The following is a 16075-nucleotide window of genomic DNA, read 5'->3' on the forward strand; positions in this document are numbered from 1 at the left end:
AAATAAAACTGTGGAAAAATAAGGAAAAAATGTTCAAAACCTATTGAAAATTTTCTAAAAGTGCTGGAAATTTTGTGAAAATACTGTTAGCGTAAAATTTAATTGGACAGCATAAGTTTTGAAAAAATTTGTACCTACGAGAAAATGACCAAGACTTGAAAATGTCGAGTATTCTATCCTTTTTTTCTTTTTTTTTTTACATTATTTCGTATCATTTTGTGAGATGCTCTTAAAATATTGTCTTTCCATGAATCTTTTTCTTTGCTATTTTGAAAGGTATCATCATGTTGAAATGTCAGATAATTTAAGTAGTCAATACCGATGAGCTTAGCTCACAATCTGGAATAAAATTGCAATACCTGAACTACCGGATATTCGATACTCAATGGATAGAAATGTCCACCTACAACTACCTAAATATTTCAAAAATTTACTCCACCATCCTGCTGAGCGTGAGTTTATAAAGGGGTATCCTTTGACCGTAATTATTGGCCGGTTTAAGGGTTTGCGAAATGCGAACCACTGTTCGCCATGGCTCGCGACCGTACAGGTCAACATAACGATGAGAATATCGAGTACATAAATTACTCGCCCATAGAACATACTCCTGTCAGAGGAATTAATCATTGGGCCGTTATTTCGTCATAAAATGTATTCAAGGGTTGGTCGAACTGCCATGCCGCCGTTACAGGCAATGACGATGGCAAATGTGTCTCTGTGTGGCTGTGTAGTGTGTATGTGTACCTTTATGTGTACCTTGTGCGGTGAACGGTCGTATCTGCGGGGAGAACTTTATTAGCTTTATGTTGATAGCAATACAACGGTGATTTGTTTTATTAATGTGTCCCTAATTTAACGGTATATCAATTTACAACGCCAACCCTGAATCGCAGTGCGTACAAAAGGGATACGAAATGATTTTTTCCCTGCTTGTCGAAGTGTATTGAACCTGCGGCAATACCATTACCGAGTTTGGTGCTATTTGCCACGAGTCCCTCTACCTAAAATGACAGGAAGAAAAAAATACAGGGTGTCTCGGTACAGACTGACGCCCTTTTACCAGTAACATAGGCAACCCATTCTGAGTACAAATATGCATGTTTGGCTACTCTTGGATTTGAAGTGGCTGAATTTTATTCGCATCTGAACTTTTTTGTTTTTCAAGAAACATTAATAATAATGATATGTACCAGCGAAGAGGAATTTTTTTGAAATTTTCAAGAAAAATGGTAAAAATAAACAATTTTTGTACAAAGTCTTTTCAGTATTTTCGTTTCTGATATAGACTGAGACTAAATAGAGGCATCAGCCAACTATGTACCTACTTACTACTTAATAGCAGAATGTATTTTCACCAACTAATTCGTGAACGAATTTCATTTTTTTCCATGCTGTAAATTAAACTTTGTGGGACCTTTTTTTTACTTCCATACATAAGTGTTGAGAATACGTGTATTTCGGTAGCTGGCAATAAAGAGTAAGTATAGGTAGTGTGTTATATATTTTGAATTTTCTTTCATCACAATGAATGTGTAATTTGATGTGGAAATTTAATGTCGTATTTTATTGTGTTAAGCGTTACGTAAATTGGATGTATTCAAAATAAACAAATTCAATAAGGTACTTGATCGAAGCTGTACGTTTCCGTTTTTTTTCAATGACGACGACGGCGTTGAAAAAGATGAATTATAACGCGGATGTGAGCTATATTATTTGTATAAGAACCCTTTTTGCGCAAAATTCGTTGGTAGCTAGTGCTCGTTTTATTTTTACGTACTTTTTTCCTCTAGAAATTATACGAGATGCGAGTAATTTTTCGAGTCTACTCGTATTTTGGTTCCTCAATACAGAAGTTACAATTGTGATGATAAGATTTTAATCGAAAACGTATTGTGTTATTTGTTGGGTTAATAGAAGTGCTAACTCGAGTTCCGCTTTTCTGGACAATTTTATTTCGTTTGCAGTGGTTTTGGTAATTTCATGCGTCATGCGTCATGTGTCATGTCACATTCTATACTCGTACAATGTCTGGAATTTTATTGTTTCGTTAACTTGGATTGATGCAGAGTGTGCAGAAAATGAGTGATCAAACAGATAATTTTAATTGATGTCAGGTGTCCTCAGAGTAAGGTCATTTTTTTCTTCAAATGCGTTTTTTCCCTTCAATTTTCATGTAGTAGGTGTACTTCGACCATCCATCTCCTGAAAAACGTGCAATTTGGGTTTCTAAAACCTTCCTAGCTCATTCACTCTGAAATTTAATCTGCGATTAGTCCTTCAGCAACGAGTTTTTGAAGGTACGTAGATTGCTAAAAATACAATTTCTTGCTAATTATAGGATTATTATTTCTCCCATTAAAAATTGCATTTTGGAATAATCGAAGCTGGATTCGTTCTCTGCAGGTTATAATGTCTCAATAAATCCATTTTTTTGACATTATTATTGATAAAATATCCAAAATTCTGATTTTTTTATTCATTTTAACGAGTGTTTGGAATAATCCTAACCAGCGAAGTGAACTTGTATATGTATGTACACGATTTTTACCTTTTTTTGAGAATTACCCACATAGTCTAAAATCAAAACGATCGTAGATAATTGTGTTTCATAGAGACCCATTTAGAAAGAGCTGGTCTTGGTCAAATGTTCTAAAATTTCGAGGCATAAAAGTCTTGAAGCTGGTGAAAGAAGAGAAGAAGGAGAGATTGAATGTCCCATAATTTTGAGAATCGGTATTATTTCCTTAATTTTCGAAAACTTGTTACCGAAGTGACTGCTTTGTTTTAAAACTGAATGAGAGATTGTGCATTGTAAAATTTTTGAAGACAAGAAAATTATCCTAATTCATAAAATATTTGATCTATGAATTGAAATAAAAAATCTAGCAATGAAAATGGCTGCAAAAATGAGTTGCATTCAATTTTTTTTTCAACATTTTTGGAGTGCTGCTCAACCCTCGTACAGCAGAAAAATTTAACACGGTGACAAAATGTTCAAAAATGAAGTGCTGATTTTTCAAATTTCAGCGACATCTCAACCTCCTTTCTCTTCCACCTCACGAGGGTCTCAAATTCTTTGCTGTCTTCAGATCATCAGTTTCAATTTTATAGCAGATTTCAAAAATTTTAGTGCCCATGACTTCCTTCAAATGTGTCCTATTTTCGGAATTTACAGTTACCTGCACTCCAAGCACACTCGTATGTAGGTCCTAAAGTTTATTTTAGGCCTTTCTTTGGTGATTTGAAGTTTCTGAAAAAAGTTGAAAAATCTCTGGAGGCTCCAGAATGGCTCATTGGCTCAAAACTATTGGTTGTTGAAGCTTGGAAATTCAATTAGAAGAAATGATTCACATTGGGTCATTCCATGCCAAATCGGCGGATTTTTGCACGAGGGGTCTTCGATTTTTTTCAAAATCAGATCATTTGTAGAGGTCATCAAACGATGACGAATGACGCAAACCGGACATTTTTTCGATTTTTTTTGACGGAGCTGTGGCGCTTCAAAGTTCTACAAAATGGCCGAAAATGGAAAATTTCAGTTGCAAATTGCTCCGGTTGTAGGTGGTACAGAATTTTGACCTTTTTTTTCAAATTGTAGTACTTTGAGAGGGTAATCGACGAGTGATGTCAAAATCAGTGTTGCCACTTTCAAAAACCTAAAAAAAATCGATTTTAAAACTTATAATTTAAATATAACCACGATGTCCACCAGTAAAAATTCTGAAAAATTCTCAGTTTTAGTCCTTTTTATGTAGAATAACATATCAAAAAATTGGACTGGCATCTTTTTTCATTTTCGAGAAAAAAAAATTACAAGTTTTACAATTGCTGCAAAAGTACCATCCGAAACCTAAAAAATGAAAATTGTAGTGGGAGAAAATTACAGCTTTCTTTCCCACTTTAGTGGGAGAAAATAATTTTCTTCTGTCACTTAAGCTGGGAGAAACCTAATTTTATACTTTCTATCACCTATATACTGGGAGAAATTTATTTCGTCGTATTTATGTGGGAGAAAATAATTCTATCTCTGTGTAGAATGAATTTTCTCCGATCTTATAGGCGAATGAATATTTTTCTGTCCCCTGATTGACAAACATTCGACTATTTTAATGACCATTTATGACGTCAGTGACCAAATACGACATTTTTCCCAATCTATTTAGTGGTGGTGGCGCTTACGACCAATCGCAATCGCGAAATTATCGAATATCGACGATTATACACGATTATAACTTTGTACTTCCGGTAGTGGCGCCTATTTTACCTCCACTTCCGATATATTAACCAATAACAAGCAAGTTTTTTACGATTTTCGCCGAATATACGCGAATATGACGTAATACGAGCGCCGGTCGCCTACGTTAGCGCCGCTAGACGCGATATACGCGTGCGCCACTTACCCCACCCAGCTACTGCACGATTTTCGACTACCGAAGGTTATAAATACGCCGATCCGAGACGAAATCATTGATATTCGTTCTATTAGCGCCATAGCTAGGAATGATATCCGCTAACCGGCACACAAGCGCCATAGCTTCGGTTAGCTATCAATGAGTCGTTCTTCAAGAATCTGTAGTGTCAAGTTACAGGTTGTTAGTTGGTAAGTACTACAACTTCCGATGTCGTCATCATCATTCACTTGGATTAATCTGCAGCTTAATCCAAGAAATGAATTAAATCCAGTACAGTTCGTGTTCAAGTTAAGTAGGCAATTCGGTCATACGAAACCTACGATACTAAATGGATTAGGCATCCACGACTCGGGCATTTTCATCGCCATAGATGATTTTATGTCCTTAGCACTGTTTCCATTGAGGATAAGTGATCGATTCTCGTCTGTCTCGGATTGGTTACTGACAATTTAGTACAGAGGTAGACACTTTAGGGCATTTCTTTTCCTTTTTTTCCCAAATTTCCTTTATTCTGATAAGTTATTTTGATAAGTTTATTCTGATAAGTTTTATTCTGATAAGTTCTCCCTTTCCCAATAAAAATCCCTTTATTCTGATAAGTTTTATTCTGATAAGTTCTTCCTTTCCCAATAAAAATCCCTTTATTCTGATAAGTTATTCTGATAAGTACACAAATCAAAAAGGACCATGTCCATCTTTTAATTCTTGGTATAATTATTATAATATATAAGTTATTTCTCGAGTTCTTTTCTTATTTATCGACGATTGTCGACTCGTTGAATTACTATTCTTGGTAAATCATTCCATCTACGACAAAAGTAAGTATTTCCACGAATAAAGTAAGTATCTCTACAGTATGAAGTAAATATGGTATTTTGGCGTTTGAGACTTCAAAGACTCGTTCAGCACACGAAGTATTTTATCGTGTCCCCACGACAAATATAAATAAATTTAAATATTCCGGTGGGAATTAGGAATAATTCCTTCGTCCGCGATTCATACGACCCTAAGATCATCACACTGAGCTAGTGTACGAATCGTGAGAGATATTAATTATATGCACGACCACATCCATTAAAACCAGGAGAGTGCATAATAGGATATCCAGTACGGCTAAGTGGGTATGAGGTTATTAGTTACAATTAAGTTGTGTATCGTCGGCTCTCATATCTTCAAAGAAATCAGAAATTTTCCTTCTGGAAAATTTCTGGGAAATTCCAAAAATCAAAAACCTCAAAACTCAAAACGAAAAAATTTTTATGAATTTTTTGTTTTATGGTAGTTTTTGATTGGGTTCCAATTTTTTCTCCCACCACATAATATTTTTGGCGCCCAACGTGGGGCTCGAAGTATTCAAATTTTGAACACTCAAAAGTCAAAATTTATCCTCAAATACTTCGTAAGTTTCATCTACTACGAGTTTTCATCGAGAGAAAATTGCATCTTGCTATTCTCACAATATTAACGACATAAAACTCGTAAATTCATTCAATCAACGAATTAATACGTACGATGAAAAATCAGGAATCGATTCGATCAAATTGCTCAAAATCTTCAACTCGATAGAGCAAATTTACATCTTTTGATTGATCACGATTCTACAAACCCACGAGTCTACATATTTTGATGCTAGAATTGATCCCATGTGATCAATGATATTTTACATATCTATCACGTTGATGTATTTGATAATTTTATCATGTTCGACTTACAGCTCAATTTTCATCGAGCTCATCAAGAAATAATTCTACATGATTCGAACATAATTGATAAATCTACGATCGATTGATCGGCCAATGTTTTATCGAAACGGCCAAATTTAACTCAACGACATCAATCGATCGACGTACGAATACTCAACGAAATGTAGAATTGTCAAATACGTAATATATCCCTCAACTGATTTAAGCTCATCAATATGATGAGTCGACACCCAACTGCTTGTGAATATTAACAATCTAGCACTCAGTGAAGAAATTATTACAGTTTCAATGCTCTGGGGCAATGGATGGGTATTCATGGAATAATCTGTATCAAAAATGAGCAACGATAGTGCTCAGAGTAGATTTATTACGTCATGCATCAGGATATTTTTTAGTCTCATCAACGCCATTAATATCTTCATACTGGATAATTCCATCCTTTTTCTCGCACGATTCTATGCTTATACTCAAGAATGCTCGAAAACACGCAACTCCTCATTCAATACCTATTGAAAATACCGAGAATACTATAGCATCGAGATGAGCAAAGATACACTCTTTGCTAGAGTTGACAATTACCATAGAATGTAACGACAAAATTCAAATTGTCCATAAATAGGAATACCTCAACATTTACGCCTATCATGTAAGAAAATTCCTACCAGACTTTAGGCACTTCGTAGGTGTGGAAAAGTTTCGCGACAAGAACTCAATTTGGTAAGTTCGTCCGTTAGCTAAGGAATAAGTACTCCCACAATTGATCACTTCAACGACATTTTTTTTCATGGTTAAACCTTATTTATTATGTACGATTTACTTGTTTATTTTGTTTTACGACGAGAGAGGAGTTTATTTACACGTATGTATTTTTTTTATCAACGCTACGGAAATGCGAGTTCTTTAATCAAAGAATCAATTCACCAACTTGTGTCCCAAGTCGGATGTGCATAGAAAACATCTACCGAATTGACAAAGCGCCATTTTCCGACACTTCAGCGATAAAGTACAACAATTAAAGCCAATTTCATCATGTTTCACGGAGATCTACATTTTATCTCGAAATGAGCATAATTTTGCATCCAAGTCTCTACACGAATATTTCGGAGTATTATTCATCATGCAAATTATCTTATCAACACCATATCTTCGTGAAAACCTGGCGTTAAAATATTTCAGTTGCAAATCGAGATAACAATATTATCGCGATTATACATCGACGACAATGCACCTCCGAATGCATTATATACCATAAAAAACTCGTCGAAAACTGCAACTGTTATGTGAAAAGCTACATGTCTATACAAAATACACGACATTCTTTTCATAAGACCAATTTTACCAACGTGTATGCCACGTCTGATATGCATAGAAAATATCTACTTAAATTGGTATTCATCGTAAAACACGTTTAATCTGGTTTACGAAGACTTCAAAGGATCAAGAATTATTTGATACCGGGCAAGTTTTGGACAGGCTTTTACATTCAATTGTTTTCGACCAATGTATGGGTTTTTACCACCTTCATGGATAATACTTGGTCACCGACTCTTATCAGCTCGACACAATTGAACTCGACCATATCGATCCTCTGTGAACAATATGATACCGCATAAGGGTTTTTCCCCATTGTATTTTGTTTGCATAAATTCGATATTTGTCCAAAAAACTACAGGTTTTAACACCGATAAGAGATTACACGATTGGACTAGTGACTACTTTATCAATCTAGGTCATTGTTATACACATCCCCACTCTTATCAACCTGCAAGCCCCTCCTTCTGTATCATAATAATTCGACCGATCGACGAGAGAACGTTGCTCTGAGAATTCAATACTTCTACGACTCTCATTGCGACTAGTCAGCTTCTCAGCTACATTCGTCTCTACAAAGCCTTCTTCAATTCTTCAACTACTTCGACTTTGGTTCATATACCATTCTACGATAGATTAATCGAACAACGAATTAATCAATCAAGGCTTTCTCTCTACATTACGTCGATTAATATCCCATTTTTTATGGTGAATGTGGATATTCCTTTGGTCACATCTTCAATTACCTTGTCAAATAATATTCTTCGTGCTTACGACTCTATTATCGTTTAACTACGCAATTACTCGACTATTCTGTGTAATTAGGTCAATTCTTCAATCTACGAATAATTCCTGCGTACAATACGACAATATTTGCTTATCTACGTTCATATTATTCAAACTTGGATTAATTTACTACTTCTTATTTCATCACTAATCTACGATTCTTCAACATGAATTATTTGAGTAGTTTTCGAAATGCTAACGAACCTCAATCTCAGCCTCAGCCAACCCCTAATGTTGGAAATGAGGACGATATTTACCAATTTCCTACTCCAAGTTCTTCATTTCAGCAATTAATCGATAGTTCAATCGATCCTCGTATTGCTAGAACAATGAATTATTTAGATAATGAACCTAGAGCAAATAATCCACGGAGTGATCTACCTACAAATGATACAATTTCGAGCAATCCTTCTTCTCGTATGCAAAGTAGTGCTACCACTAGCACTATCCCCGAGACTTGCTATCGTGATAGGGATCATCGTGCTCGACCTATTCCACCATCATTTTATTGGAAAAGAGCTACTCTTTTAGCACCTCACGTCAATGTCAACTTGCCACCTCCGTCCACAGACAGAACTCGTTTAATATATCGACCAAGACAAGACAATGATGGCGCTCCAGTGAGTCCAGCTCAGGAGGAAGCGATTCCTCCAACGACTCCAGATGAACCCCATCTACCTAGAGAATATAGTTATGATTCGTTCGATCACGAAGCTGAATTTGCAAGTCCTCAGGTGGAGGAGTTCAGAGTTCCAGAAAATGATTTTACAATAAAGGTAGATCATATACGCGGAATTATGAGGTGGATCAAAGATGAAAAATCTGCATGCGAAACTCGTACAGTAGATATACAAGAAAGAATTCGAGGTGTCGAATCTGGACTATCTACGACTCGAGGCGATTTACGCGATTTTTACATCATGGTCCAGGAAAATCGTACAGCTGACCACGATAAAGTAATGACCTTCTTGAGAGGAGCTTTCAACAAGGTAACGTATAAAATGACAGCTACCGAACAATGGATCCAAGCAGTTCACGAAGATTGTCTTGCAATCATGCGAGAGGTAACTAGCATAAATACTGTTAGTCGTGAACTTAAGGATGCTGTGAATGACCTATATTATTACAATCAACACGGAAGATATCAAGTAAGAAATCGTAATTGCGTAAATACGGTAAGTCCTAATTCGAGAACATTTCAACCCCCGTCTAGGAATCAAACTAATCGACCTAATATCGTCGCTGGGGCAAATAATAATCATCGAAACTCTGAGGAATTACTTAGTCCGTCTGGAGTATTGCAAAATCGTGTTGGACAAAACAATACGTCTAACATACCACGACAAAGACAACTCCGTTACGATCTAGTTTTTGGAGACGTTAGTAGTAATCAGGTTAAGCCAAAGTATTTTGCTGATTTCGATATCTATTATAACAACACGAATAAGTACGAACTTATGAGCTTTATCAAAAAGTTTGAGCGCTACATGCAACTCCATCAAGCTAGCGAATACCAACATTGTATTTATCTCGAACAATTAATTCAAAGTGATGAAGGAAAGCGTTGGAAAGCCATTGCATCGTTCAATCGTGGATATTATGCATATAGAGAAGATCTCGTAAGCAACTTATGGGATAGCGTACAGCAAAATAACGCTCGCACTCTTTTTCTCACCATGCCCATTGACAACCGATCATCGATGCTAATTGCTTCTGAATTACTCAAGTGGTACCGTATTCTATCGGACACCGATGTAAACGACATCATGCTCATCAATACCATTTTCCTGCGGATTCCTAACAATTTAAAATATCATTTTACTATTGAATCTCGTGAAAATTGATTTATATTCGAGAAAAAACTAGCTGATATTTCACGACATGAGGAATATACTGATTCTCCGTTTCAAGTAAAAGATCCTTTAACTAATTATTCCGGTGGTTATTGGCAAGCCCCATTTGCCCCCCAACAACGACCTATTCATCGACCTCGTCCAATTCGCGATCCAAACCCCCCTCCATATGGGAATCGTACAAATTCCTCTAATACTGGAGCTGGCAGCGATGCGAACCCTCGAGTACCTCCTCGACCGACGAAAGTTAATGTTAATTCTGTCGATTTTCCTTCTTACGATGATTTAGCACAGTTCTTTATGGAATCAAAACGACGTGATGAAGAAGAAGAGGAATTTAGACGTCAAGAAATGCTTCAGCAACAGCAATTGCAACAACAACAGCAATTACAACAACAACAATCGTTGCAACAACAAGAAGAGGCTTCAAAAAACTTGAATATCCCCTCCGGCCTGAACAGTTCGGAGGGCACCACTCAATAAATTCCATTGATTTTTCTGACACGTCGATGCCAGTGGAAATTCACGATGTTTCGACATTTTCTCTACGTGATTATGAAATAGTCGGCGATGATTTGGCTTATTTCATCAAATATGGAATAGAAACTAGCGACATTTTGCGAGAGCCATATCTTTGTGAAGGTTTACGCCTTCCTGAAATCGCTATTGCTTTAGAAAATGCCAGATTCACCAAAAAGAATGTCGTAATTTCACTGGCACATTTCGAGTTCAATAATCCTACAATTTGTGCGAAATACGTTGAATTACAACTCGACAAAATATTAAAAATACTAATTGATAAAAAATTCAATGGTATTTTAGTATTATTCCCGATTACGAAACCTCTAGTCGATTTTTCACCCAACATATCGATAGATCGATGGTATGAATTTCTATCCGCATTCGAATCAAGTTGTTCTAAACATAAATGTGTTCGGTTCACATTCGACATTGCACTTCAATTTTTGAATTTCAACATGAACTTCAACCAAGGTCATCAGTTGATTATTGCGAAAGATACTGAAGAGATGGTAAGTCCAAATATCGATGGTTTCTTCATAACACCTGAAAAAGAAATAAAATTCGATTTAAATATGCGTAATAAAGTCATTGAATCTATACATCGTAGCTGTGATCCGTTAAATCAATTACCTAAAATAAATGAATCGATTAAATCCACGGATTCAACTATCAATTCCTTTGACGTATATGTACCAACTCCAAACGGCGACACATATCGTATTCCGGTTAACTCGATGACAATCATCCAAAATATTCTTGCCTTACCGAACCAGGATGCAGCTTTAGAATACATACATTCATTAAATGAAGCCACCGACAAATCAATCATCGATATGTTACAAAGTGAAAACAATAATATTTTGACCATGATACCCAATTGTGACTCTACACAAAATTCTGAGATTATCGATATCAATAATGACGATATTTCGATTACGTCAACAATCAATAGTGATAATTCACCACCCTCATCAATGAATGCCATCAATATGGTGAATTTCGTAAACCGAATATCGCTTTCTTCGGAAAATGTAAGTAACATTAACGAATCAATTTTATCGAAAACACCTGTAAAATTGGTTGAAGTTGATCTCGATTTAAAATCACAATTATTTCAACCAAGATCTAAGTCAATTACCTGTGTAATTCCTTTAAAATTAGGAATAATTGAGTACCCAACTCAGTTGGATTCTGGGGCAATTCCAAATATAATCTCCGAAGAAACAGCTCTATCGCTAATCACAAATCATTCCGACGAGATTGATTACATCGAATTGGATCGCCCTGCAATTTGCATTTTAGCCAATAACAAGGAAACTGAAACTGCAAAATATATTATTGTTCCTACTCTATATTTCGGCCGACATGCACTTAAGATTCCATTCTATGTACTTAAAGATTGTAATCAAACTTTCTTGATTGGTACACAATCAATGGAATATTTAGGAATCAAACTCCATTTCAAAGAGCGTCGTGCTACTTGCTGTCCGTCATCGAACAAATACGTCGAATCGATCGATTTCATGTCACCAAATCAATACGAAGATAAATTGAGTATTGCCTATGTAAACATGAGGGACGAATTTGTACTACAGATGAATAATATTCTACGACGTACTACTATGGAAGCAAATTATTACCGACTTCCTGAGGGCGTTATCGATGATGGACCACAGATCTTCATACAGCGTCTCAAGGAAGATTTACACGAAGCTTTAGAGGCGAACAGGATTACACAGGAACAATCCAACTTGGCTTACGATGTATTATCTTCGTATAAAGATGTATTTTCAAAATTCCCTGGGAAGTATACTGGAAAGAAAGTGACATTAGAATTCAACATACCATATCGCGATATTCATTATCGTGGGGCAAAATATAACCCCTCGAAGAAATTAATGAATGATTTGCGTAAGGAAATACAAGTAATGTTAGCTACAAATGTTATCGAACCTTCCAACTCGATATACGTAAATCCAATAGTCGTCAATGTTAAGAAAACTGGCGAAATCAGAGTCTGCTTAAATCCAGTCGATTTGAATCCTATTTTAGTAAATAACTATAATGAAGCAGGTTTACTCGATCGTATTATCACCGAGGATCCCGAGGCTACGTTGTTCAGTAATTTAGATTTCGTATCTGGATTTTGGCAACTAGTTCTCAGTGAAATTTCGCGTAAATACTGTGCTTTTCAGGTCGACGGCAGAATATACCAGTTCATACGACTGCCATATGGTTTGAAAATTTCTTCGGCACTGTTCGTTAACATGATTAATGAAATTATTCCAGATGTTGCTGGAATTACCAAGTACGTCGATGATATTTTATTACGAACTGCGAATTTCGAACGTATGCTTGAACTATCAACGTTAGTCTTGTCCATTCTTCGTACTCATAATTTACGATTAAACGCAAGAAAAACTATGTTCTTCAAGAGTAAAACAGATCACTTGGGTTTCGATTTAGGTCCGGGAATGATTTCTAAACAATCAAAGAAAATTGAGAAATTCAACCAATATATCGACAAGCACACTTCAAAAGGTCATTTTAAATTAAAAGAAAAAACACAAATACTGGAACTGATCGGTTTAACTGGACTTTATCGTAGATTCATTCCAGCGTATCAACAAATAGTAGCTCCATTATACGAATTAACGCGTGATGATGTTCCTTTTGAATGGGGTCCTAAACAGGACGAAGTGGTCGAGTTATTAAGAAAAGAATACACGAAAGATTTCTCATTAGTCCCTCCTAGAGACAATATCGATCTATATCTTGATACATATACTTCTGAAGATGCGATGAATGCGATTTTATATCAAAAATATGACGACAACGACGAAATAGTAATGTTTACTAGTCACAGTTTTAAACCGCACCAAAAGAAATACACCTTGATCGAAAAAGAGATGTATAATCTAGCGAAAAGCATAAAAAAGCTTCAACTATGGTTACATGGACGTACCATTCACGTTCGAAGTGACTTGTTATCAATAGTCAACAAATTCGAAACTATCACAGAAGTACATCGAAAAGCAGCGGGTTGGATTACTTTATTCAACTGTTATGACTTAATCTACGATCTTAGAGCAAAACATAAAAAGTGGTTCGGAGTTCAAGCTCCTGAACTTACTATCAATTCGACGAGTCTGCAAAATTTCACTTCCGACGAAGAGGATCTACCCATTCGCTTTAAAGAACGATTAATGAATTATTTGCGACGACTCGATCAAATCCAAGCTCGCGATGTAAAATGTGTTCGGATTCTTCATCGATTAAAAGAACCCGATTACTTATTGTCTAAAACAAAGAAAATAATTAAACATAAACTCGGTAGACGATTCTCCATCACCACCGTTGATAATAAACCTATACTAATGTTCAATCACGACGATGGAACCAGAGTTCCAGTTATACCGGATGAGTTATTCAAAGATTTGATTTCGTACTTACATGAAATATACGGTCACGTCGGTGCTAACAAGCTTGAGATGATTTTTCGTCGTCTATACTATTCTCAGAATGCTAAGTATTACATCCGTTTCGTTACTAATGAATGTCTAATCTGTAAAGCAAATAAAACCTATTCAGAGAAAAAGACATTAGAATTCGCATATACTAAGGCATACTCACTCGCCGACGTGATTTCGGTAGATATTCTTGGTCCAATCTCCAACTATTCTGATTCACCGCGATATTTATTAGTGTCTAAGGATGTATTGTCTGGTAGAGTCTGGATTTCAGGAATGAAAGATACGACGAAGGAAACTGTCGTCGAAACTATGGAACCTGTAATCAAAGACATTTTATCAAAGAAGCTTAAAATACGTAAAATAATTACAGACAATGCAACTCAGTTTGTAAATTCATTATGGACTGAGTTACTTAATAAATACAAGATCACTATTGGTCGTTCGACAGCATATAATCCTCAGTCGAATCTCGTAGAGAGAACGATGAGAATGATTGGCGAACGATTAAGAATTAAAATAAATACTCATTCACGAGGATCTTATACTCATCATGGTTGGAGTATCTTCATTAAAGAAATTGAGGAAGAGATCAATAACACACCGAACGACGTAGGAATCCCACCGATAGAGGCTTGGGAACTAAATGACATGACAACTGATCTTCCCTGCAACAGAATCAAAACAGATGCTAAATTTCATCTTAAGAAACTACGTGAGGATAAAGAAAAATCGACAATACCTTCAATTACCAGCGACGAACTATTCAAAGAGAAGTTAAATCTGGAGAAAGATGTTTATTTTTCTTCAGACGGTTTCGTACGAGTATCTATCGACGGTGCCTGCGCGAACAATGGTTCTCCAGATGCGGTTGCTGGAATTGGTATATGTTGGCATCCTGAAAGTTCAAAAAACATATCGGAAAGAATCACGAACTCAGAATATCCTCTAACTAATAATTTAGCTGAAGCCGTAGCGCTACTTACCGCAATGCAGATCATGTTGTTAAATGACATCAAAAAGCTTCGCATTGTTTCGGATTCCTTTTATCTTACGTCATCGATCAACGACACATATACCCGGTGGTCAGACAACGATTGGAAGAATGCTAATAACAAACCGGTTCATCACAAGGATATTTTTAAAGAAATACTCGATTTACGATCCAAATTTGATGAATTCGAACTACGTCATGTGTATGCACGACAGACTGACTATGGTAATTTCATCGCAGATGAATTGGCGAAAAAGGCCGTGTATACCGACGAATTAGATACTTCTCGAATCGATACTTTAACTGACCATCAAGCTATTATCAAATTAATAAAGCAACGTCGAGAAATCAAGCAACGAGTAAATGAACGTAAACATAATAAGAAGTTCGGCGATCCTCGTATCTTTCAACCCGGCGAGTTAGTTATGGTCACGAATCATCGTTTATCATCTGCTGATAAGGGAGCGTCTGGAAAATTGTATCCAAAACGCTATGGGCCATTTGTGATTACTTCGCATGTAGGTAAAAACTGTTACGAAATTCGAGATTTAATTGATGAATCAGACAAGCGTCTAATCAATGTTCGTCAAATTTCTACGTATTTGAGTTTATACCACATTAAAATTTTGGAAAAATCACCGAAACTTCGTTCAAAACTCGATAATCGCACTCTACGTAATAAAATCGGTCAATTTGCTCAACATAAGGATTTACTCGAGGATTTTATTCAAAAAACCAACGATTCTCGCAAACGTAAGTATAGTCAAAAGTTTGAGGACTTGAACGAAAACGAACAACTCGAAGAATTTGATCAAATTCGAAAAAGATTTCGTAAAAACCCTACGTCTGAAGAATCAGAGCAATTCGATGCTACTTTAGCTGAAGTGATTCCTGACGAAAATTTAAGACAAAGCATTAGAGACGAAGCTAATGCTCGATACAATCTACGTAAAAGACCTAGGGTGCATTACGACGAAGGGGTAAATTTACCAGAAGAAAGTGCGATTGTTCCAAAGAAAAGGAA

At 36.1% G+C, this 16075-nt stretch overlaps 1 protein-coding gene across 1 annotated transcript in view; it reads right to left on the minus strand.

The window, feature by feature from the left end:
• Positions 1-16075, minus strand: part of LOC135849145 (zwei Ig domain protein zig-8-like) — a 385619-nt gene that overhangs the window by 91394 nt on the left and 278150 nt on the right. The gene's annotated exons all lie outside the window — the stretch shown is intronic.

The sequence above is a fragment of the Planococcus citri genome, chromosome 5 (genome assembly GCF_950023065.1).
Source record: "Planococcus citri chromosome 5, ihPlaCitr1.1, whole genome shotgun sequence".
Taxonomy (NCBI): domain Eukaryota; kingdom Metazoa; phylum Arthropoda; class Insecta; order Hemiptera; family Pseudococcidae; genus Planococcus; species Planococcus citri.